This window comes from Halichoerus grypus, chromosome 3, assembly GCF_964656455.1.
Source record: "Halichoerus grypus chromosome 3, mHalGry1.hap1.1, whole genome shotgun sequence".
NCBI classification, from domain to species: domain Eukaryota; kingdom Metazoa; phylum Chordata; class Mammalia; order Carnivora; family Phocidae; genus Halichoerus; species Halichoerus grypus.
The window spans coordinates 103,834,783-103,858,966 of NC_135714.1; the positions used below are offsets into that span (position 1 = coordinate 103,834,783).

At 38.6% G+C, this 24,184-nt stretch overlaps 1 long non-coding RNA gene across 1 annotated transcript in view; it reads left to right on the forward strand.

The window, feature by feature from the left end:
* LOC144381371 (uncharacterized) overlaps positions 1-24,184 on the forward strand; it is a 108,646-nt gene that overhangs the window by 3,023 nt on the left and 81,439 nt on the right. Inside the window, exon 2 of the long non-coding RNA XR_013446449.1 lies at positions 6,650-6,794. This is a non-coding gene — a long non-coding RNA (uncharacterized LOC144381371). The remainder of the gene's footprint in view (positions 1-6,649; positions 6,795-24,184) is intronic.

Genomic DNA, 24,184 nt, shown 5'->3' on the forward strand with positions numbered 1-24,184 from the left:
TAAGATTTTATTTATGAGAGAAAGAGTGCACAAGAGAGCATGAGTGGGGGAGAGGGGCAAAAGGAGAGGGAGAAGCAGACTCCCTGCAGAGTAGAGAGCCCGAGTACTCGGGGCTGGACCCAGGGCCCTGGGACCATGACCTGAGCTGAAGGCAGACACTTAATCGACTGAGACACCCAGGCGCCCCTTGAACTGCTCTTATTAGGCTCTGGATAAAAGCACTTTGGGAATGCTGGTGTCACCAGGGTTTACTCTTATACACTATATTAGTTTTGCTAGGGCTGCCATAACAAAGTATCACAGACTGGATGAAAGACAGAAATTCGTTTTCTGACAATTCTGGGGGCTAGAAGTCTGAGATCAAGATGTTGGCAGGGTTGTTTTCCCCTGACAGATTGTAGATGATCGTCTTCTCTTCTGTCTTCACGTGGTCTTCCTTCTGTGTCTGTGTCCTAATCTCTTATAAGGATGTCAGTCATTTGGGTTAGGGCCTATGACCTCATTTTTACTTAATTACCTCTTTAAAGACTCTATCTACTAATAGACATCCTGAGGTATTGGGGAGTATGACTTCAACATATAAATTTGCCAGGGGTGGGGTGGTGGGGAGGAAGGGGGCAGCGTAATTCAGTTCATAACATAAACTAACTCTCCTGGTCTGAGGGAAGTCTCTTCCCAGAGTCCGCTAACATTTTTATTCTTAAAACGTATGCCCCTGAGATTGATGAAAACCCAGAGGAGAGGAAATCTGAAAGAAAGTAGGTTCTTGAAGATAGGAAATATGTTCTTCCCTGGCATAAGCCAGCTTTATCTTATGTCCTTCTTTTGTAAAAGAGGATCTATCACTGCATATATGTTGTTAGTTATCTGTGTATTCATTAAATGAGTGTTCGCCTAATATACATTCAAAATCCATTATTCCTTTGGGGGAAAAATCATTATTCAATATTCAGAAAATCCAACTGTTGAGGAAGATTATTTTCAAGAAGAGGTGGCCACTGAGGCATAAGTAAAGCATAAATTTTATGCTAGGTCCAAATAAAATAAAACTAATTTTTTAACCTGATAGCAGAAAATGGTCTCCAAATTTCCTCCTAAATCTCTAAGAAAATGCTGTGTCTTGTTTAAAATCCATTTCACACACTGTGGAATGCCCCTGTTCTCTTTCTGTGCCTCTTTCTCTCCCTTGCCCTCTCTCTCCCTTTCTCCAGGTCTGTCTGTAACACACCTAATAAGAAGACACTATTGAGCAGTAATTCTTGCACCCCAGGATGAAGGTTAGCAATTTTCTCAAGGGAGCAAGAGTATGGGAACAGGTATAATGTTCCAAATAGTGCACATTTTTTTCTCTTCTTAAGAATAGAGGTTCTCTTATAAATGAATTTTGCTTTGCTCTTTTAAAAAACTAGATTTTATTTTTTAGAGCAGTTTTAGGTTGGCAGAACAATTAATTAGAAGGTACAGAGATTTCCCATATACCCTATGCATATATGCGTAGCCTCCCCCATTATCAATATCCCCCACCAAAGTGGCACATTTGTTAAAACTGATGAAGCTACACTGACACATCGTTATCACCCAGAGTCTATAGTTTTCATTGGAGTTCACTTTTGGAGTTGTACATTCTGTGGGTTTGGACAAATTTAAAACTATCCACCTTATGGAGGAGTTTCACTGCCCTAAAAATCTTCTGGGCTCTGCCTATTCATCTCTCCTCCCTCCTAACCCCAGGCAACCACTGATCTTTTTATTGTCTCTATAGTTTTGCCTTTTCCAGAATGTCATAGAGTTGGAATCATACAGTATGTAGCCTTTTCAGATTGCCTTCTTTCACTTAGTAAGATGCATTTCGGTTTCCTTCATGTCGTTTAATAGCTTGAGAACTCATTTCTTTTTAGCACTGAATAATATTCCAGTGTCTGGATGTACCACAGTTTCTTTATCTACTCACCTAGAACTCTTGGTTGTTTCCAAGTTTGGGCAATTATAAATAAAGCTGTTATGAATATCCATATGCAGGTTTTTGTGGGGACAGACATTTTCAACTCCTTTGGTAGCTACCAAGGAGCATGCTTGCTGGATCATATGGTAAAAAAACGTCCAAACTGTCTTCCAAAATGGCTGTATTATTTTGCATTCTCACCTGCATGAATGAGAATTCCTATTGCTCCACATCCTCGCCAGCATTAAGTGTTGTCAGTATGCTGGATTTTGGCCATTCCAAAAGGCATGTAGTGGCATCTCATTGTTTCAATTTACATTTCCCTAACGACATATGATGTTGAGCACCTTTTCATATGCTTATTTGCCATCTGTATATCTTCTTCGATGAGGTGTCTGTTAAGAACTTTAGCCCATTTTTGATCTGGTTGTTTGTTTTCTTATTGTTGAGTTTTAAGGCTTTGTGTATTTTGAATAACACTCCTTAATCAGATGTGTCTTTTGTAATTATTTTCTCCCAGTCTGTGGCTTGTCTTCTCATTCTTTTGATTCTTTGCTTTTTAAAGTAAACTTAAGTCATTAATTTTCTTAGTAAGGGGGGGGAACTGCTGCCTATAAGAACAATTGAACCTTAAAAAGGAGAATCCCTGAACTTACAGTGTGACAGTTAATACTCTATTGCCTTTTGCACCAAATTTACAGTGTCCTATTAACCATAGGTCACTAATGCTCACAGGTCTTTTCTAGCCTTCTAGAGGTTTCAGGTACTTTCTTACCTTAAAACACCCATTTGAAAATTTCTTCACAAGTTTGGAAGTCAAAATGTACTTTATCACAGAAAGAAGTTGTAAGTGATGGTTATATTTCCTGGGCAGCTCACAAATGCCTAATTAGCTTAAACTAGAGTCAGTGTCAGTATTACCTCCCCCTACACTGGGCCAGAGGCCTGGAATCAAACCCCACCTCAGCTGCTCACTGGTTCTGTGACATTGGCGTGGATAGATATACACTCTATAAGATAGAATCATAATACCTATTTCATAGGGTTTTTATAAAGATGCTCATTGTTAATTGCACTTAAAACTGCCTGGCTGTGTATGAATTAGCTACTATTAGTTCACTATTGTGGGCTACAGAACTAATGATGGAAATATGAAGTCTGGGTCCTAAAGCAAGGACCTACCTTGTCTGATTTAGATGCATTTACTAAATTGTATAACTGTTGACTTCCTTGTCTATCTCCCACACGGGACTGTAATGTCTTATCTGACCTTGTCACACCAGTGTAAACATAAAACTGGATGCATAGCAAGGGTTCAATAATTGATAACTAGTAATATTAGCAGTGGCAGTTGCCACAACAGATACTCAATAAATATTTATGGAAAGAGGATCCAGGGGCGAGGAGAAGGAGGAAGAGCATGTTCTTCCTCTGCTTTGGGCACAGTGCCAACTTCAAGTAAAATCAGAATGGGTGCAATTTCTCTTGGATATCTCCCTAGTCTTTCTCTACTCTTTCTCTCACATCTTTTCCCACCTTATAGTGCCCAGCTGCCCTGCACGATGGACTCTGACGTCATATTGTTTTAATTCCCCCACAGTGTTATCTCTCTGGCCTGCTATACCCCAAAACTGCTCCAAACTTCACAATTACCCTTCTTCTCTCCTAACAGTCAAAATTGCTATTCCTTCAGAGCAGCCAATCTCAGCTGGCTTTTAAAGGACAAGTGTCTTACACAAATTCACACTCATGTGTGTAAAAACCCAAGAGTCCTTAATGCTCTAAGAGATTTACATTTTTCAAAACTGTAGTGATTATCCATTTAGCTGTGTGTTGAAGTGAAATGAAAGGAAGATGCCTTGGGGGAGGATGGCGGGGACGGTTGGGAGCTGCCAAATAGCAAGCCTGCTCTGGGGTAACTTCCCTACAGAGTTTTTGACTTTCATCTTTCATCTTCCCACTACTAAAGTTACAACACCTAACTGATTCAAAATTGCTCCCATCCCTCTCCCCACCAGCATCTGCCCATAGTATTTTCAAGAAAGACTCCCAGTTTGAAAAAAAGAGTAGAAAATGGGCTAAGGGACTTTATGTATAGTCTCAAGTTTGAGAAAATAGGGATTGAAATTTATTATTGTTCAATTCTCCGTGAGTGCCTCACATTTCTGTACATCTTGCAAGCAGAGGCAATGGCTGCTTTTGTTCTGGAATATCTTTTCAAGGGTGTTTGTATTGAAAAAAGCCTTGGAAGACAGAGATAGAGTCCCTCTATGGAACAAAAAGCAGGTTTGTTTTCTGTCCGGTATAACAAAGAGAATACAAAGGTCACATGGGCTTACCGATCATTACAAAAGATTCAGTTACCCAAGCTCAGGGTTCCTCTCTTGTAATGCGCCCCACTGCCTGTGCAGGGATCATCTAGCTCTCTTCATGTCACTCTGTGGGAATTGGGACTCAGGGAACTGGCACAAATGCTGACACTCTGGCTCCTGTTATTGCTGTGAGTAATAAACCATCCTTTGTCTCTAGTCCGGGAGTTTCGTGCCTTCTGCTAGCATCCATGAAACTGTGTCAACTTGTGAACTTGCAAATCGTGTAAAATCTCAGATGCTTCATAATTTTTGACAACGGTTACATCTACAGATGAAAAAATTCACAACTGTCCCTACCCCTACCCCAAGCAGAAATCTCCAAGAGTGAATTAGGTTCGTTTTTTTTTTTTTTTCTTTTCAGTTGAAATATAGTTGACACACAATGTTACATTAGTTTCAGGTGTACAACATAGTGATTCAACAAGTCTATATGTTATGCTATGCTCACCACAATCCAAGAGTAAATTAGGTTCTTAAAAGGATTCTAATAACTTTCCCATGGGACTAAAGGCATTATTAATTAATTTTTCTATGCCAATTCTTTTACATATTTGCTAATATGATTTTTTATGTGAAACTAGTACCAGAGGAAATCAATGCGCTTCTGCTAGTAAGATACAGACTTCATACTTGCTTGCAGTTTTGTTTCAACAATCTGAGGAGTAGCTTGATGCCGGGACTGCCCCTTGAGGCTCTGAGTGCTGTTGTGTTTCGGGGCTGGGGCGGAAGTGAGGGTGCATGTTTAGCTTTCATTTCCTCGACCTCTGTCTGTGTGTCATACAGAAATCAAATCTGTGTAGCCTCTATTTTTGGCAAGGATAAGAACAACTCTGCTCCATCCTAATCCCGATGATCCTTGCCCACCTCCTTCCAAAACCTATTTTTTTAATTTTCTTTTAAAGATTTTTTTTACTTATTTGACAGAGAGAGAAAAAGAGCACAAGCAGGGGGAGCGGCAGGCAGAGGGAGAGGGAGAAGCAGACTCCCTGCTGAACAAGGAGCCCGATGTGGGACTTGATAGCAGAACTCTGGGATCAAGACCTGAGCTGAAGGCAGACACTTAACTGACTGAGCCACCCAGGTGCCCCCCAAAGCCTATTTAAAGACATGTTCCTTAAAGTTATATTTGTCCTTCCTTGAGGGAGGAAAGAAATACTGATTACTTACAAATGGGAAACTGGCAGAAATGTATCCTGTAAGTCACCTGGCAGAAAGGGAGTTTGAAAAAATAGAGAAGTTCAGTCTTTCCAGTCATCGTATTTTCACCTTTAGTGAAATGAGCTAATTCGTTTCTTATTTATATTATCCCTATGCAGGGTGAATTCTTAGGACAAATTAAAAATGGTCATAAAAACTAAAGTGTAATTCTCTTTCTTTTTCCTGCTCACATAGCCCTTCTATGCCAAATTTATTCTGTGCTACACACACATCTCTTAAGAGGTTACAAATGCAATCCCATTCTAAGGTCTACATTGTTTAGTAATAGACTTAGGGTAAAGCTGCTGGTATCCACATTACCAGTTCACTGTCCTTTGCTGTATTTAAAAACACAAGGATCTACTCACCACCAATAGATGAAAGGAGACCTGACTTGCTGACACCCCAAGTCTGAACAGATATGGATTTAGGGAGAGGAAAGTGGGCCACACTTAGACACTTTGAATATATAAAGGACAATGTTTCCCCATTGCTTTAAGCCATGCCCTTCCGAGCCCCCAACTTCCTATCCCTAATCTTCAAATGTAATTCCTCTATCCTGTAACTCTTAACTTTAGGCAAAAATGTTAAGAGAAAGTGAAAGGAAAAAGAAATAGGAGAGAAGGCAAAGTTTTCTGCTTTTCCGTATATTCATCTGGAATAAATTATCTTAAAAATGAAATTCCCATATATACGGATGCTCAATGGTCTCCTTTTAATGCAAATTTTTATTAAAAATTAAAATTGCAAGATATTCACACAGCAACATAAAATATGTAATTCAATTATTAATACTTTTGATATGACATTATAATCATCGTAATATCTTTAAGGATTTTAGGGATAAAGGAAAGGGAGGGGATTACATTGTCTAGAAAATCATGAACTATGTGGATTTGAAACATATCTTAAAGGAGATCTGGTATGGTCACCTTATAATACTTGAATCCCTCCGCACTGTCCTGGCTAAATGTTCATACGTATATACTGATATCTTTATCATGTAAACAGTTTTTTAAAAATGTGATTCACTTACCTCTATAAATTGTTTTGTAATGCAATAAATCCTTTCTTAGAAGAGATTGCAGATGCAGGGGGGAAAAAATGATGTGATTTGCATCTGTTTTTTTTTTTTTAGGTAGGTTCCAGGCCCAGCATAGAGCCCAATGCAGAGCTCGAACTCACAACCCTAAGATCAAGACCTGAGCTGAGATCAAGAGTCAGATGCCTAACTGACTGAGCCACCCAGGCACCCCTGATGTGGCTTACATCTTAATCAATGAGTAAGTTACTTAAGTCTGTGAGTAACAGCCCTTATAAAGAAGATTGTTATATCTCTTAGCGATGTGTTCAAAGGGGGACAGTAAGTGGTATCTATGAGAATTCCTGGGAAGCATTGATGTCCAAGGCCACTTATATTTACAAGGACTGGAAAAGTCCAACTGGATATATTCAAATCAAATTCAGTAAACAAGTGCGTCTTCATTGAAAGTTTGCACTTTTTAAATTTAAGCCTTGGATATAACCCAGTCAGAACTTTTGTCATCATTATGAGTTGGAAATGGGAATGGAGAGCAAATTAATAAGGATCTGCCTTCTTATAAACCCAAAACAAAACAAGTTATAGACTTTTGCATACAATAGATTTAGGCTTCACTACAAAACAGAATTGTCTAAAATGTAATTTGAAAGTGGAAGCTTTAAATCTTGGCTTAAATGTGATTTATCCTGGAAAGGGAGCTTTGTCCCAGGGACTTTGTTGGCATCTCGTAAAGGTGATGCTTGCTGCGGAGCCCCGGCACAGTAACAAAAGAGCTGGTATCTGTATCAAACAAACAACTCCTGCACATAAAAGTACTTCTCATAAAAGTTTTACATTACTCCTGGCTACTGAACAACCAAAGGAATAATTTATTTAGAATGTTTTATTTGTTTTATGAGAATTTTTTCCTCTGCTCAGCTGTTTCGCTTGCAGCTTAAAATGCTGAAATCCCAAAGGGAGAAAGAGGCTTCTCACAGATCAGAAAGGCATGGCAGGCTCCCAAACCATAAATGGCTTCAATTCTCATGTAAAATCAGCTTAGCGAATCACAGGTGGATTTTTACCAAAAATGCATTGAGAGACCTATGCCACCAATAATACTTATTTAAAAATATCCAGCTTATCCATGCCTAGAAATATTATGTGTACTGTAGCCAAATACATTAAAACATCAACAGACACCTTTGTAGATAATTTGGCAGAAGCCCAATATCCACAAATGAATTGATGTCTGGAGGAATAATAAAAGTTCATAATGAGCAAGAGAGGGCATTAAGGATTTATATCTATTAGGACTGTTAAGGGGAAAAAACTGGATAGTTTAATTAGAATGACTTTTTGTAAGGATATATGAGAAGATCTTATTCATGTGTTTAGATCTGTTTCAGAAGCTACTTTTATATAAATGCAAAATACAAAATTGAGTACAAAGCAGGAAAAAATCACCAATGCCTAAGGAAGTTAAAACTCCCATGATATTAATGTGGCCATGAATTAAATGATCTTAAATACAAAAAATACCAGACTGGTGTATCATATGAGATAGTCATAGATCAGAGTCCCAGGATCTCAATTCACTACCACCAACAACTATTCTTGGCTATTATTTCTTTCTGTTTAGTGATTATTTCTTTCTGTTTAGTGTGGAGTGAGCATCTGTAGGATGATGTGCTGGAAACCTGTTAAACCCATATGCATAGAACAGTCAGATGTCCACCACTTAAAACCCTTCCAAATCTTCTCATTGCTGCCAGATAATGTCCTTTACTTCACACATAAGACCTTTGGTGATGTGGCCCTTACCTATCCTTCCAACCTTACCTCCTGCTACCTTTCCTTTGAGGCTTTGTATATGTGTCCCCTCTACCTAGAACACATTCATTCAAAAAGAGTTATTGAGCACCAACTGTATGGCCCTTCCTAAACATCTTCCTGGCAGACTCTTCATCCTTTAAGACTCAAAAATCTCCTCTTTGAAATGTCCTTCCTTGAGGCAAATTGATCACTATCCTTTTACCCTTTTAAATAATGCTACCACAGTACCGCGTACAACCCTGGTGCGGACTAGAGCTGTACAGCAACTTTTTTTTAAGTGAGTGAAGAAAAGAAAGAAAAAAACCCCAACAAACTATACAAGTGAACATATTCCAGTTGTTAAAAGTTTAAAAAAACTTGTAGTCAAAGTAACAACTAACAATTATTTTCACTTTCAACCTCCACCGATCCTGCTCTCCTCAGAAGTAACTGCTGGTGGGACGCCTGGGTGACTCAGTTGGTTAAACGTCTGCCTTCGGCTCAGGTCATGATCCCAGGGTCCTGGGATCGAGTCCCACATCAGCCTCCTTGCTCAGTGGGGAGCCTGCTTCTCCCTCTGCCTGCTGCTCACCCTGCTTGTGCTCTCTCTCTCTGACCGATAAATAAACAAAATCTTTAAAAAAAAAAAAGTAACTGCAGTTAAGAGTTTGGGGCATATTGTTTCAGGATTTTTTTCTTTATACTTATATACCTGATAGGCAGTTTAATGTATTTAAAAGCACAGACCCTGGAGTCAGGGTGTTTGGGACAAAATTCAAGCTCTACCCCTTAATATTTTGGGGCTTTTGGGCAAATTCCTTAGCTTTGCTGGGTCTCAGTTTCCTTATCCATAAAATAGCAATAATCATAATAGTACATAACCGATTATGGCACCTAGAACAGTGCCCTGCACATAGAAAATTCTTTTGGAAGTAGTTGCTACATATGCAATCCAAGTATAGGTTTCTATGTTGCTTTCTAAATTATATAAATGAAATTGTAGTGTACTTACTGTTCTGCAATTTTATTTATTTATTTATTTTTATTATGTTATGTTGGTCACCATACAGTACATCATTAGTTTTTGATGTAGTGTTCCATGATTCATTGTTTGCGTATAACACCCAGTGCTCCATGCAATACATGCCCTCCTTAATACCCATCACCAGGCTAACCCATCCCCCCCCTTCCCCTCTAAAACCCTCAGTTTGTTTCCTGGAGTCCATAGTTTCTCATGGTTCATCTCCCCCTCCGATTTCCCCCCGTTCATTTTTCCCTTCCTTCTCCTAGTGTCCTCCATGCTATTCCTTATGTTCCACAAATAAGTGAAACCATATGATAATTGACTTTCTCTGCTTGACTTAATTGTTCTGCAATTTTTAATTTTTGCTTAACAATCTATCTACCCTGTTTTATAATATAGACTATATTTAACCGTTCATCATTTAACTTGTTTCTAAATTGATCACCACATGAGAGTATTTTGAGGAAAATTCCTAAAATTTTTGAGTCAAAATATATATACACTTTCTGTTTATTCAGATACTAAGAAATTGCCCTGCAAGGAGAATGTAGTTGTTTAAATTCCCATCAGCAGTCCTGAGCAGCAGGGGTCAAGAGTGAATCTAGTACACATTGAATAAGATACATCTCCCTGGTCAGACACACTTATCAACGGGTGTCAAGAAGCCTCTGAGAGAGGCTTCTCTGCCTCCTTATCTGTAACTGCTGAGGACATGAAGGAGCCCTGAATACCCTGGATATCTTCTTTCCCTGCCCTGTAGCGGTTACAGTCTTACCAGGACTACACTGTCTGCCTTGAGTCTACCGGGACTGTCTCCATTACGCCTTTTAGCTACACATTTATGTCACTCACCATAAGAAACTCTAGACTCCAGGGCATTTCTACTCCTGACCTCATCTCCCACACATCGTTCAGCAAACACCTGAATTTCTTCCATGTGCCTTCTGGAACTCATGATCCATCCTCAGCAAAATCTACCACATCTTCAACCTCTTTTCTGAGAGGTTCCTTCACCTTCTTGCTCTACAGAGAACCTGGTTATCTTCTGAGGATGCTTCTTCCCCTGCAGTCTTCTCAAGTTGGGGCTCTTTCTTCTACCACTCCCTTTGTATTTATAGACCTGGAATAGGGGTAGATGTAATCAGGGTAGCTGTTTTTGCTCCTTTTTTTTTTTTTTTTCTCCTGCTTTAGACCATTCTTCCTCCCTCCTCCCCCAGCTTGACTCTAATGTCATCAAATGATATTACCAACTAACGCTCATTGTTGGGATCATGTCCCTACGCCTGTGTCACTCCTAAATTTCTCTATGATTTTAGCTCCTGACTCACGGTCACTCTCTCCAGCACTTTTCCTGTATTAATTTTTGAAGATTCGATATATACGTAGATAATATTTCCAACACCCTGGCCTCTCAGCTTCTTGAACTCCTTTCCTCTATCTTGTCCTGCACTCTACCTCAGTTGTGAACTCCGTGATCATACCCTAGAATTTGTCATAACCAGTCCTTAAAACCCCTCTGGCCTCTCCGTTTCATACCCCTCACTCTCTGACCTCCCACCCCCTACAGACCTCTATAGAGGCGGTTGGCTCCCTCTAGTAGCACAGCTCCAGCCATACTCCAATCTTTCCAGAATCTCCAATCCATCAATCCTAGCCTCTTCCCTTTCCCACATGCCCCCTTACCCAACTTAGATGTTAGGATCATGATTATTTCCCGTTCCCCGTGTAATGCCCCCAGCCCCCTCGCCCCATCTCCCTTCCCCGTATTCACTTGGCAGAGCTAACTCTGTTGTGGCAGGCCTCTGCTGATGCAGCTGATTGTGACTGGAGGAAACCATGCAGTCCTCGGGCGTGACCTCCCACTAGAGCAAGACCAAGACTATTACTACTGTCTAACCGTCACGACACGAAAAGTGGTGGGAGATGGAGGCAAGTAGAAACATGTGAAGAGTCACGTCTTGTTTGGAGAAAGGATAACAATATAGATTAACTCTATAAAGTGACAAAAATATACACTTCAGAATGTGTAATTTATGAGCAACCACTGTTTTTTACAAATTGTTTTCCCTTCAGGATGTTACTCTTGAAGATGAGGACTATGTTTATTCATTCTTGAGTTCTAGCAGCCTAGTGCTTAATAAATCCTTGGGGAATTTGATTTTGACCAGAACGTTCTTTTGTTATAGGTAATGACATAAACCAATGAATATGGCCGTGGGAGAAGGGGTGATGTTGATGACATGGACCTAGGCACTTCTTTTTTTTTTTTTTTTTTTTCTTTAAAGATTTTATTTATTTATTTGAGAGAGAGAGAATGAGAGACAGAGAGCATGAGAGGGAGGAGGGTCAGAGGGAGAAGCAGACTCCCTGCCGAGCAGGGAGCCCGATGCGGGACTCGATCCCAGGACTCCAGGATCATGACCTGAGCCGAAGGCAGTCGCTTAACCAACTGAGCCACCCAGGCACCCTGGACCTAGGCACTTCTTAAATGTATTTTACCTAAACATCATCCTCTCTAAACTGTGATCATCTTTATGTTCTTATTAGGCAATAACTGCATGCATTTACAGTGCTAGATTAAAAATTTAAGTTCCAGGATGCCTGGGTGGCTCAGTCGTTAAGCATCTGCCTTCAGCTCAGGTCATGATCCCAGGGTCCTGGGATCGAGGCCTTCATTGGGCTCCCTGCTCTACGGGAAGCCTGCTTCTCCCTCTCCCACTCCCCCTGCTTGTGTTCCCTCTCTCACTGTCTCTCTCACTGTCAAATAAATAAATAAAAAATCTTTTAAAAAATTGGCATTTACTTTAAAAAAAAAAATTAAATTCCGAGAATATTCTGAATTCTTTAGAGCAGAAGTTCTAGATTCTTGGTGAATCTCTCTGTCCCCTGTCTTAAATCCATTTTGTTTCTTTTTCTTTTAAAAAACTTTGTTTTATTACTCTTTTATTTGTTGGCGCATATTTAAGGTATAAAGCTACTTTGGGTGTCAAAGAACCAAATTGGATAAGAGACTGTTAACCTTAGGAATAATCTTTTCCCCCAAAGCCTTTCTTTATTAACAGTCTGATGTTTTACCTCTATAAAAGTTTTTGGATTAGAGGGTAAAAAAGGTCACCAGCTATGAAGATGGCTAGAAAAGAGCAGAAATAAATAGTCCATGAACTGATTGCTTTAAAGGACATTCTGAAATATTTATGAGTTTTTTTCATCATTTGTGTTGGTGATGGAATTATTAAAAAAAAAATGATGTTGGCCTGTGACAGATAATCTCATTCTCATATTTTAAGTATGTAATCATAGTCTAGAATTTTAGAGTTTTGTAGAAGTCATATAGTAGATTTTTGCATGTGACACAAATCAAGATTGAATTGATCAATGATCATGTATCAATGTATTGAGCATTTATATAATTTATCTGGAATGTACTTGTCTTCAAACTTACCTGAATTAGCAAGAATTCTTCCCCATATTTATTTTTTTAGTAACTCACTGAGATAAGGTAAATGGTATAGAAAATAAATGCTAAGCCTTTTGTTTGCCCCATTTTAAATGATTTAAGGCTTTAGTTATCTATAATCATTTATACTCTAAAAAAGGAAATTAGTCACTTTATAAAGGCACATATTTTACCTGTAAGATCTTAGTATCTTATTTCTTAATCACATTTCAGAACTCAAGAGATTAGTAATTTTTCTTTTTTTTTTTAAGATTTATTTATTTATTTGAGAGAAAAAGAGAGTAGGGGGGAACAGCAGGGGGAGAGGAAGAGAATCTCAAGTAGGCTCCCTGTTGTCTCGGGGCACAGTCTCATGACCCTGAGATCATGACCTGAGCCAAAATCAAGAGTCGGACGCTTAACCAACTGAGCCACCCAGGTGCCCCAAGATTAGTAATTTTCCTATGTGAAAATGTAAAATATGCAATACATGATTGTGTAAAGCCATCTAACTCCATTCTTCGTCTCTTTTTAATTAAGCATCCTCCCTTATCAGAGCTCAACTATTTGATTAATTATTAATTGCTATGTGTATTTGATATAATATTAACATGAATATTCACAGTATTCCACAATTTATAATGGAAAAAATAGAAACAACAGGATTTTGAAAAAGTAATTATGATGCTCCCATGCAATAGAATACTATACTGGCGCAAAGGTCATGTTGTGGGGAAAAGTTCATGATATACATTAAGTAAAAATTGAACTCTTTGTACAGCTTTATACCATTTTTTTCTGCAAACCAACATAGTAAAAAAACCGTAAGAACTTTCACCTGTTTCTGGGGGCAAAAGGGAAGTGGAGAAAGGTGTTTAGGACTTGTGATGACTTTTGAATTTTCCTTCAGCTTTTCTGTGTTTGTCACATTTTCAGCACTAACCATGTGTTACCTTTGTAAGTAGAAAAAAATGTTTAAAACCAAATTGCTAAAATTAAATTTGGTCTTTGCTTAATTTCATTATCCAAATCAACCAAAGTTATTGAATACCAACCTGGTATAAAACACTGTAGGAAGATATTTTAAAAAGACAATTTTTCCTGCAGCCAAGGAGCTTCCAGCCATGTTCTAGAAGAATTGGATGTAAAAATATAAAATGTTTTAAAAATCAATAGGGTTTGAATAACAAATCAAGCCAGAAATAAAAAGGTGATAAGCACATATAATTAATTATTGACGATTGTTACAATGGGGAGAATCACTTTTCTGCTTAACATTCCCATGTTTAATCTGATATATGATGAATCTAAGCAACATCCATGGTTTTCTTTCCTACTCGTACACAAAGCTAGTTGTGTTTCACTGAGGACCTCATCATTTGTGTATAATCCTATTATGGAGTTCAATTCTAGTGGTGTTCAGCAGACCACAGTTCTGGAACCTCCTAGTTCCTTGACTACAAGCTTGACTTACCTTGACTTACAAACTACAAGTTTAGTAACACCTAAGAACTTTACTATACAGTACACTCCCCCCTCCTTGTCTGAGATCTCAATTTAGATAAAGCATGTAAATTTTCTTTCTTTCTTATTTCTTGAAGTGGATTAAATGGGGGAAAAGAAGTCATATATTTTTACTCTTGGAGCTTTTGACATATTTTCTCCACCACAGAAGGGAGAGTACCGTAGGCTACCCAGTCATTTAGTCAATGGTTATTTCTTGAGAGGTATTTAGAAGTACAAGTAGCAAAGCACAGTGCTGCATGCCAGTCAGTGAAGTGGCAAAATAACGAAGGGTGAACTGAGGTACCTAAATGTATTTCAGATAAGGACCATAACCGTAGTTGTTTTTCTCTCTCTGTGTTTATCCATGTTTGTTAATTCTTCCCATGGGAAAAACTAGGAGTGAATTATTGTCATTCAGAGAAGCTAATTCCACTGTAAAGAAATACATTACTTAGCACCCCAAAAAAATTGGTATTCTTAGTCTAATAATGGAAATGATGGTTTGAATTTCCCTGAATGTTATCTATGGGGTAGGTAAGCCAAATAATTATTGAATCATATTCTTCTCTTACACTATATAGATTTTCACACATTTCCTTCCAGAATAATTTTCAAAACTCTGTATGACAATGTGTATTCCCCCCCAGAGGAAACTTAAGGATAGGATAAATTTAAAAAGTGGTACAATAAAAATGATAACAGGGTTTTAATAACATTTTTCATGTCTGATAAGTGAGAAAGGGGCAAAGATAAATATTTCCCCATTGCACTTGTGAATTATATTTATCTAAGGAAAATTTTAATTTTTTATTGATTTTTTCTCCCTCCCTCCCTTCCTGTTTTCTTCCAAAAGATTACATACATTTTTGAAATTAGATTTCTATAGCTACTGCCAAAGAATGAATATGTCTTTTCTCATTGATTTTGCAAACACAAAAGTTCATAAATTCTGTTCTCTGGGGACAAAGCAAATACGGTAACTCAAAGAAAAACAATAGTAGCTGCCTTATTGAGACAGAACTTTTCAACAGCTCATTTAAAAGCTAAAAATAATTTATTTGAAACAAATTAAGCATAACCAAATGAATGCTTTATTCAAGTAATGTATTTTGTGTCAGTATTTTCCCATAATACCAGGAAGTTGTTTCTCTGAAATAAGTCTTTATTAAAGGATGATTTCCTAACATTGCACTCACTCTTATATAATTGTAAGCTTATTAAAACCACAAATTGTTCTTTTAAATACATTATCATTTTCATAAAATGATATTTATTGAATATATTATATTAATATTTATTTCATGAAATAGTATTTTCTATACCCAAAGCTAGAAATTCTGCTAATAAAATGACCAACGGGATGGAATAAAGTTAAACACTCTATTGAGTAAGTGACTTTTTTCCCCTGGGAGTCACTGTTTACATTATTCACTTTATATGAGGTGAATTTAAGATTTGAAAAAATGAAATGGCAGTGGCTTTTTCTTTGATGCTTTTGGCCAGCTGAATATTCTTTTTTTTTTTTTTTAAAGATTTTATTTATTTATTTGACAGAGAGGGAACACAAGCAGGGGGAGTGGGAGAGGGAGAAGCAGGCTTCCCGCAGAGCAGGGAGCCCGATGTGGGGCTTGAACCCAGGACCCCGGGATCATGACCTGAGCCGAAGGCAGACGCTTAACAACTGAGCCACTCAGGCGCCCCAGCCAGCTGAATATTCTTGATGTTATATTTTTACCTGAAAATTAAAAAGTAATAATAATAATAAGCCTAATAATAATAATAATAATAATAATTTCTTAGGCTCTTAATTTCCAGAAACAACAAGAATAGAAAAAGGAAACTCTAGGGACCTTTCCAAGGGTCCTGCCTCTTCACAGAGATCTGAGAAGTCAATGCACTAGTGTGTATTGAGAGGTGTGGCAGGAAAAGCGCTCTGCCTTCAGACAGATAGAATCTTAGCACTGGGATCCTAGAGATCTCCTTGCCCAACACCCTCATTTCCCATGTGAGGAGAATGTGAGCGGCTTCCCTAAGGTTACTAGGCTGGCCAGTTCCCTTACACCCCTGCACTTCTCTTTCTGCTTCATCATCCTCCCAGGCACCTGAATAAGTTGGCCTTAGGCTATTTCTCTTGATTTCTTTTGAGCTGAGCAATTCTTTAAAAAGGCATGCTTTTAAAAAAAATTAGTTTCAGAGGTAGAATTTAGTGATTCATCAGTTGCATATAACACCCAGAGCTCATCACATCACCTGCCCTCCTTAATGCCCATTACCCAGTTACGCCATCTCCCCACCCACCTCCCCTCCAGCAACCATCAGTTTGTTTCCTAGAGTTCAGCATCTCTTATGATTTGCCTCCCTCTCAATTTTCATCATATTTTATTTTTCCTTCCCTTCCCCTAGGTTCATCTGTTTTGTTTCTTAAATTCCACATGAGTGAAATTATGTGGTATTTGTCTTTCTCTGACTGACTTATTTCGCTTAGCATTATATACTCTAGCTCCATCCACGTCATTACAAATGGCAACATTTCATTCTTTTTGTTGGCTGAGTAATATATATACATATATATATATATATATATATATATATATATATATATATATATATATATATATCTCCTCTTCATATCACCTCTTCTTTATCCATCAACAGATGAATGGATAAAAAATAAACATGCTTTTTATAATTTATTAAGGAATTGGCAGTATGATCATGGAGAGCCATTCAGTATCCAGTCTGCCATCCTGCTAGGATTGAAATCAGCCGAAGTCACCGGTGCGGTTCCTATCCTGTTGCTTCTCAGTCATTCAGCATCCTTCACTCACCACCGTCCCACCTCCCAGTCTGGTCACTTTGCTTGAGCACACCTAGTGCCTTGATGCCTTTGTTTGTGTTGCGGCCATCATGCTCATTCTCCTATACTCCCAAGAAATGAACTCACCTACTTTCTTTTCTGTCTGGAGAAATTCTCTCTGTCCTTTAAGCCCAGTATAGGCACCTGCTCTGAAAACCTCCCTAACCACCAGCCCTCGCCTCTCCCAGGGCAGAATTAATTAGTCCCTCCCTTGTACACTAATAACATCACTGCAATAGTACTTCCGGGCTTCCTTTGGTAGATATGGGAATTTGGCATTGGAAAACTGTATCTTATTCATCTGTGTGTCTCTAATATGGCCACACTCAAGAAATCTTCTGAGAATTAAATCTAATTGTGGGAGTCATGATTCCAGAATTCCAGGGATTCACTGCTCTTGGGCACTGCTATTATTACTCAGAGATTTTCTTGGCTTTAGATGTGAAACTTTATATCATTGCCCTTCACACTGCCAGGGAATAGAACTGTTTCTTTGTCACACTCTTTTTGCCAATGGTATTAAATGCTTTAAAAAAATAGGGTTCTCAACATAAAACACTATTGTAAAGAATGGCAGTAAAACATGTAAGTGTTTTTATGTAATTATAAGATTCCATTAGATATAGTCATTAGTGGCTTGCACAGTTGTTCAAAATGATTTAATTCTTAAGAAATTTGAAAGCTAGGGGCGCCTGGGTGGCTCAGTCAGTTGAGCACTGGATTCTAGGTTTTGGCTTAGGTCATGATCTCCCAGTCATGGGATGGAGCCCTGGGCTCTGTGCTCAGCTGGGAGTCTGCTGGAGATTCTTTCCCTCTCTCTCTGCCCCTTCCCCTGCTCGTGTGCTCATGTGCACACACTCTCTCTAAATAAATAAATAAATAAATCTTTAAAAAAAAGGAATTTTGAAAGCTAGGCAAGTGGTATTTTTTTATTTTTAAAAATTATACATGTATTGGAGACTTCTCTTTCTTCTTGTGGTAGGCCTGTATTGCTATAAACTTCCTTCTTAGAACCACTTTTGCTGGTGAAATAGGTGAAGGGGATTAAAGAGTATGCTTATCATGATGAAGAATAAAGTAATAAAAAATAAAAATTTAAAAATTTAAATTATACATGTAATATATGAAAAGATTTTAACTGTAAAACAGTTATTCTAACAATGTCAAAGTTTAATGAGGAAAAGTGATACCTCCCTTTCATCCGCCTTTTCCCACAGCATCACTTCCTCTTTATGGGCACCACTATTAACAATTTACTGTGTATGAAACATAATGAGTATAGATGTTGATATAGATAGAGTCATTAGGTCACGATGTTAATTCCTTTACTAGAGGGCAAAAGGTAAGATTACATGGATCCTCTTGGTTCTTCCATCACAAAGTATTCATTTGATGTCAGCAATGGCAAAAAAAAAAAAAAAAAATCTAAATCATTAAATGGATGAGTGGCCCGATATCAAATACACTGGATGCTAGTATACTACATATTACTAGCAATGGCATTTTTGTTTTGCATTAGGACAGATCATGATGGAATGAATTTGTGAGGTTCATAGCAATTAGAAAAGAATAAGTAATTAATAGGACTTAATGACCAAAAAATAGCAATACACCATGCTTAAGTATTTATATAAGGTCATTGTTCTGTCAAGTGGAGGCGATTTTTTTCTATTGATATTTTACAGAAATTAGTTATACTGTTGCTTTTTAACATATAGCGGCCTGGCTTTAAAAAGCCTCTAGATTTCTGGGGTGCCTGGGTGGCTCAGTCGGTTAAATGTCCAATTCTTGATTTAGGCTCAGGTCATGATCTTAGGGTTGTGGAATCGAGCCCCTTGTGGGGCTCCATGCTCAGTGGAAAGTCTGCGTCTCTCCCTCTCTTTCTCCCTCTAACCCTCCCCCCACTCATGTGCTCTTGCTCTCTCTCTCTCAAATAAATAAATATTTTTTTAAAAAGCCTCCAGATTTCTAATTACTATTAAAGTAGTATTTTATTTCCTGTATTATTTAGGCATTCAGAGAAAGAAATGTCTGAAAGCCCATCCTCCTTTTATTGATTAAAAAAATAATAAAAATACAACCAAGAATTTGCAAATGTGTGTTAAAACATACTTTTAATTTTAATCTCTGGGTTAAGGATTTGCATCCTAATTATAGCATGGAATCTTGGAGGTGCCTGGGTCGCTCAGTCGGTTAAGTGTCTGCCTTCTGCTCAGGTCATGATCCCAGGGTCCTGGAATCGAGTCCCACATTGGGATCCTTGCTCAGCAGAGAGTCTGCTTCTCCCTTTGCCTGCAGCTCTCCCTGCTTGTGCTGTCTGTCTCACTATCTCTCTCTCTCTCTGTCAAATGAGTAAGTGAAATCTTAAAAAAAAAAATAGCATGGAATCTTGGAAGGAACTAGAAAGGACCTTGGAAATAACCAAAGGGCAATCAGTCCTTCACCTTACAGATGAGGGAAGTATGGCCCAGAGTGATGGGACTTGTGGCTCTTCCATGGCATAGTGCAGGAAGAGCTGCACCAGGGCCCCAGAAGTCCTGGGTTTGAATCTCACCTCTGCCACTAGTGCCCTCCTGAGGCTCAATTCCATCTTCTATAAAATGGGGCTAAGAACAGCTATGGCATGGGCATATATTAAATGAGATTATTAAGTGAGATAAAATAGATGGGTCTGCCTAAGTAGTGGAACTATTCAATAGTGTTCTTACCCTACCCTGTTCTACCTTGTCTGCGGATACAGATCAAGATTGTAGGAAAAGTGGGGATGAGAATTTAGATTATCTGACTTGCAGGCCAGTTTGCTTCCCACTAATTCCTTTCAGCCAAACCCTGATGCCTATTAACCTCTTCAAGGATGTTATTTCCAGTCTCCTAGACACACAAGTAGAAGTCCCTTCACTACGAGTCTGAGTGTATTCTTGGCTGAGGCTGGATCATAGCAGTCTTCTTTTTTGACTTTCCTTTGCCCTCAGGATAAGGTATACCTCTTTCACATAACCTAAAAGACCTCTGTTGACCTCTCTTAGCCTCAATGTGTGCCCTTCCTAAACACTCAGATCCAGCCATAGTAACCTATTTTCAGGCAGTCTGTTATCTTTGTGCACTCAAAGACCCTTTCAACCCTCACCAGGCAAATTCATACCCATACCTTGTGTTTGCTCCAACTTACATGTCATCCTTTTTGGGAAGCCTTCCCCATCCTTGGATTTGATCCCCCGTATTATAGAAAATATCCTAACACTATATAGTAATGGATTACTGACTTATGTGAATCCTCCACCCAGCTATAAAGTCCCTGAATCTTGAATAGACTTTATTTATCTCAGTATCTGTAATACCTTGCACAGCCCTTCACACTATGATTTTATTTTTTATTTTTAACTTCTTATTTGAAGTAGAACATACATTCCAAAATTACATAAATCATATATGTACAGCTGGATGAATTTCACAAATTAAACCCATGCTATAACTAGCATAGATCAAGAAACAGAACATTACCCCAGAAGCCCCTTCATGCCCTTTCTAGTCATTACCCCTCTTATTTATAACACAATACAGTGTTGCCTCTTTTTGAGCTGTTATATAAATGGAATCATACGGAACATATTTTCTTTTGTGTCTGTCTTCTTTCACTCAATATTATGTTTGTGAGATTCTAAAAGCTTTTTTTAAAAAAAAAAACTGAGTAATATAACAGTATCTAAGATTTTAATCAATGTATATGAGATGTTTTCCGTATCACCAGTTTAGAAAGAAGGCAGCTATTATGAGGCATGTGTGAAATTCCTTTCCTATCTTTCCTAAGGGAGCCCACATTTTTTAGGCGCCCCCCCAACTCATGCAACCCATATAATTCTTGATGGGGTAAGCCTGATTGGCAGTCTTACTCCTCCTTGCCAGTGATTGGCTGAGGAATGGGAGTCCCCAAATTGACCAGTGAGACCTGAAGAGAGGTTTGCTGGGGCTCCTGGGAAGTGTTTTTTCCACTACTCCAGGAATGCTTGCAGAAGTGACCCTCTAACTCTTCTTCTGGATCTTGACATGTGTGGGTGTGAGGCTCAGACCTCTAAGGCTATCCCGTCACCAGCCTGGAGGATGAAGTCAATACTAGGAGAAGACAGGGCCAAAAATCACAAGGAAAAAGGGCTGTCTATTGGATTAAGTCATCGTCAAACCTATCTTACCTCTAAGTTTACAGTTATATCACTCAGCAAATCTCATTATTGTTTAATCCAGCTTGAGACTTTTCTTGTTTGTTCATTTTTGTTTGTTTTACTACTTAAAATTAAAGGCATTTATTTTATTTTATTATGTTACGTTAATCACCATACATTACATCATTAGTTTTTGATGTAGTGTCCCATGATTCATTGTTTGCATATAACACCCAGTGCATTTTAACCAACATATCTCCTAAGGACTTGGATAACTACCTAGAAGGCACATTTAACTGAATGGAAGGTGATGTGAAACCTGTTTTGGGAATGAGATACAAGTCAGGTAGCAAGGGATGGAGTGGCATGGGATGAAGGGCTCTGACTATGGCATGGGGCCGAGATGGAAATCTCTCAAGAATGAGCTGTTCTGGCACTGCCCACAGTACCTTGGGCAAAGGCTCTGTGGGTATATTGTTATAGACTTGAGGAAAGATGTAACTTCAGAACAGTAACGTTCTGAGTGGTCAGAGATGAAGGCAGCTGCTTGTGCCTACAAGTAGAGAGGCTTTTCCTTTTCCCCTTCTTATTGAAGGAGATGATGGTCAGGGCAAAAACAGTTGTATAATCTTACTTGACCGCCAAAGGAATTTCTTTGGAGGACAGGGATTGTGCCAGACTTGATGGTAGTACATGTCCAAGATGACAAAGATCCTCAAGTAATGGACCTGAAGTGTGGTACAAGGATAGGCCCATTGGCTGATAGAGCAGGTTTTCTGGTTCACACCCCCACCCCCGCAAGATAAGAATAATTAATATTGCCCACTGGGACTAAGAAAGCAAGTCTGGGGGAACTGGAGTTCCCATGGAGAGAGGACTCTCCAACGGGGGAAGGGCATTCTGTGAGGTAGCACTTCAGAGCTATTTGAACCAAAAATTAAAGGGAAAATAGTTCTTTCTTCCACCAGAGCTGGGGAAGAGGATTAGATCAGCTACATTTATATGGGGATTATCAGAGCGGCTTTGTCAATAAGGCAGCATCTGATCTGACCTGTGAAGAAAAGATAGTATTTATAGTTGAAGTGATGGGGAGGGTATTTCAGTTAACGGGAACTACAAGCGAGAGGCATAGGGCAGTAAAGAGAAGAGCGGGCATAGGAAGGAATGAGGAAATCAGTTTGACTCTGCCATAGGGTGTGTGAAGAGGGGAGGGCTAGTAAAGTTGGAAACAGAAGTTGTGGTGAGACAAGGAGGGTTGTTAATGTCTCCACAGGGGTTTGAATCGTATCCTGTGGGTGATAGAGAACAACGAAAGAAAGAATTTTAAGCATGCCAGTGATAAGATTGAAGTTGGGCCTCAAGAAGATTAAAATTAAAATGCACTGGAATCAGGAAAGACAGGAAATAGGAAGATCAAATTAGAGCCAAAAGCCATAGAACAGAGGAAAGGAAGTAAATCAGGGTCATGGTGACAGACTGTGGAGAAATGAAAGAACTTAGTAAGGAGTGTTTGACAGGAATCTGATTGGGTGTGAGAATGGCATGATTAAGAGGAACTGGATCGTTGTCACAAAACCTGGTCCCAGAGGTTCATAATTTTTTCACACTATGTTACATTTTCCACATAACCATCTTGCTAGTGAAATGATTCCCAATTTGCAGGCTATTTTAGGAGTATATTTGTAGCAAAATGAAACAAACAAAAAACAAAGTGGTGAAGAGGTACATGTGAAAAGGATTTGCCTGAAACAGACTCCTCTGTCTCATGCACTTAACAGTAGCACTGCTTTTGACCACACCAAATTGTGCGTTCCAATGATGGTAATGGAAGAGAAGTATGTTTGGAGTTCTGTGCACCTTCTCTGTGCTCCCAACTCTCTATCAGAACCCACCAGAACTGAGTCAGAGCCAAGCAATTGAGAAGGTTTGTTGTTTTGTTTTTTGTTTTGTTTTGTTTTGTTTTTTTACAGTTTTTCAGAATTGGGTTTGTGGGCTAGAGTGCATTCATTTCTAAGCAGGAAAACTGAGCTTGGGAATTGACTCCAAAACATAATTCTCTTTATTAGTAAAGAGGAGGAATCGTGGATGTGCTCCTTAAGGAACAGATGCCAAAAAGCTTTCTTGATATTAATAGAGGAGCCATACCTTTCAAAGGAGTGTTCTTAAAAGAATTACTTTAATATCTTCTCTTCCTGAGGCAAAACCATAAACTTTTCATCTCTCTGGTGTCATGATCATAGTAGTTGCTCCATAAATATCTATAAAATAAATATCAGGAAGAGGTTGTAGCAAACAGAGAAGACCTAAGATAGGAGAAATCCTTAGCAATTATACAATTTTAAAGCTATTGTGCCAGGGGAACCATCTTAGGCTCAGGTAATTGGAAAATAAATAGATCTTCAGAGATAAAAATAAAGAGGGAAAAGCATTTACTCCTAGGGGCTATTTGGTTCACCCATTTAAGATTAGACTCAAGAGTTGGGACTAAGTTTGTTTGTCTGTTTGTTTTTATTTTTAATTTTTTTACTTGGAATTAAGTTTAGAAGGAAATGGCCATTCTGGAGATTCTAAACAGATTTTAAATTACTCATTCCCTTCAATTACGTTGGATTCAAAAACATCATGGGGACTTATGAAGGATCCTCAAGGCCCATCACTTCATCCTCAGGAAGAGGCTAGAGCTCACACTGACTACTTAATCATGACTGTGTCTGTTGAACAAACTATTCTCCCAGATTTACATTGCTTTGTGTCTTCTCTACTAGAGGTCCAATTTTTATGGCACATGTTGGTTGGACTGCCAGCTAATCCTCAAAAGACAATCTTGAATATCTGAGTTATATTAAATTATACTGCA